Source organism: Pteropus vampyrus, unplaced genomic scaffold, assembly GCF_000151845.1.
Source record: "Pteropus vampyrus isolate Shadow unplaced genomic scaffold, Pvam_2.0 Scaffold37, whole genome shotgun sequence".
NCBI classification, from domain to species: domain Eukaryota; kingdom Metazoa; phylum Chordata; class Mammalia; order Chiroptera; family Pteropodidae; genus Pteropus; species Pteropus vampyrus.
Genome location: NW_011888818.1, coordinates 6,537,620 through 6,540,220, shown reverse-complemented (window position 1 = coordinate 6,540,220; position 2,601 = coordinate 6,537,620). Strand labels below are relative to the sequence as shown.

The 2,601-nt window shown below is 34.6% G+C and overlaps 1 protein-coding gene across 4 annotated transcripts in view; it reads left to right on the top strand.

The window, feature by feature from the left end:
* SEMA4F (ssemaphorin 4F) overlaps window positions 1–2,601 on the top strand; it is a 26,141-nt gene that overhangs the window by 243 nt on the left and 23,297 nt on the right. The gene's annotated exons all lie outside the window — the stretch shown is intronic.

Below are 2,601 nucleotides of genomic sequence, written 5' to 3'. Positions count from 1 at the left end.
ACTATATGTTCATATTTTATGAAATACTCTATACATTATATTTAACAATAAAAATATTACAAAAAGAACATTAGGACAAGCATAAAAGAAAATATTTTTTAGATTACAAAAATATATCTCTATTTCTATGAATGAAAATGATTCTATATAATTGTTTTTTAGCTAAAGAATGCACAAAAATAAAAGCTTATTTGATTTCCCCCGGGTCCAGGAGAAAAGTATTTATGATAATTTTCAGAAATATTTTGGAATTTAGGATCTTTAAAAATGATCTAAGTGCATAAATAAATGTGTTTCTCAAAATGAATCTGTGAAGTTAGTCTCTTTCAAACTTTTCTCTTTAGATAGTGGAGGTCAACATTCATTCATTCAACAATTTTTTATTGAGCTCCAATTATGTCCTGGGTACAGATGAACAAATAAATGAATGAATATGTTAATCTGTTGAAAGTAATCTTGAACCAGAAATCAAAATCAATGACTAATATATTTACCAAGAGAGCACACATCATAAATATCTTTTAACTGTACTTTTAAAAATTAAGTGCATGGGACCAATGTAATGCTGACACACAGACAGGTTCACATAGACAAACAAGCAGCCAGACAGAGGCCTTATTTAATATAGAATGAACTTCTATTCTCCTTGCCTATCTTCCCTCACATCTGAAACTCTTGCCATTTTAGAGTACAGGTAGTTCTCACTTTTCATGATTCCAATATACACAAATCTCGAATCAAATACAGTTTAGTTAACACCAGTGCCCATCAACATAGTTCAGATTTCAGTTACCATAGAATATTAACTGTGAATAATCACATAAAGCATAAATGACAAATAGCTCTTCAGTCCACAAATCAGATGCACATCATGATCAGTGTATAGATCATGTCATTTCTTTCAAAGTTTGTCAGTGACCATCACTGCAGATCCCTTACTCAGTTTAAGCACAGACAGTAAAGTGTATGATTGTTTTATCTCCTTATCTCCTAGTGATAAACCCAAGTGACATTTTTACAAAAATGGGTAACTGAAAGAGGGAATTGGCAAAAAAAAAAAAAAAAAAAAAAAAAAAAAGATGAGAATGTAGAAAAGAAACCATAAATGACATAACACTGAAAGTGAAAGTTGACTCAAAAATAAATGGAGTTAAAGAAGAAAGAGCTGACTGTGAGAATATTGACAGTAACAACATCTGATAGACTAGATAAGCAGCCAGAGGAATTTAGTGAAAGTGAATTTATTGATATAAATGACGAAAGTGGTTATGACAAAAAATATGAAAATACCCCAAAGTACTACTGGCGAAAATTTCATATTGGAGAAACTCCTGGAGATATTTTACAAAATTAAAGAGCAAAAAATAAAATGTTGGAAGCTGTTTCAAACTTAGGAGTATAACAATTGGCTAAGGCACTGAAAAGATGAGTGCTCTATCATGTTATTGTTCAAACTACTCTTGGGAAGTTTTTACAAAGAAAGAAAATACTTTGATTTCCAATCTTTCTAATATTTTAAATTACAGTGTGCTAAATAGATATTAGTTTCATTATTTTTCATTTTCCTGTATACTTTATAACTGACAGTAAGAGGGCTTTTAACGTTTTGACAATTTTGAGAGGTCCTGGAACAAATATAATTTTCCCATTGATTATTAAGATCACTTTGAATGGTTTCAGCTTGCACAGTCAATTTTAGATCCCACACCGTGTGCAATTCCAAGACTGTAGTTTAAATGAGGTAAGAGGCAGCTCTCTTCCTTATATTCTCAAACTTGATCATTTAATGTATCTGATGTGTCTGGGCATAGTATTAACCAGCATTTCACTATTTCTGACCCTATACTCTCCACTTTTGCTAAGAATATTCACTTACTGGTGTCCCCCTGCAAACTGGTTAAACCTGGGACTGGGCCTTGAGCCAACAAAAGTCAAGTTACTCCTTTGCTAAAAACCCTTCAGTGGCTTCCAATTACACTTGAAACAAAATCCAAAATCCTTATCCTGGCTCCAAAATTCTGCATGTGTCTCCTTTTCAAATCTTCATCCTCCTGTCTTGCCATCCCCAGCCCAACCTCTCCCATCCCATCCCTACCCTGGGGTTCTTTCTCAAATCCACCAATGGTGGGCCTCTTGCTGTGCCTCCCACTGTCATTCTTTTCTGAGTATTCCCCTCCTTTACCCTCATCCTTTAGGTCTCAGACTTTAGGTCTTAATAAGTTACTGCCCCTTTACATACCCTCATAAACTCGCCTAGACCATGCATTTATAGCTCTGAACATTTTGTGTGTGATAAATGATTTAACGGTTCCCCCTTCCGCAGGGCTTCATTAAAAATTTCGTGGAATCTAAGCACTTTTCCCTTCGTGGGGCCCTTCCTCATTTAAAAAATAAAATAAAAATCGATAATTTTCGTGGGTCCTAAAAATTCACTTTTGTTCTGATGTAAGAAAATAGTCAAAACATTTTCTTTAATCTTAAGAGTTCACTGTTTTCTTCTGACTTTACAAGTTAGAAGATTTTCGTGCCCCCGCCCCCGTCCCCCAAAGTGTCGTGCGCCCTAGGCCACATGCTTACTCTGCCTGAGACACGGCGTCTGCC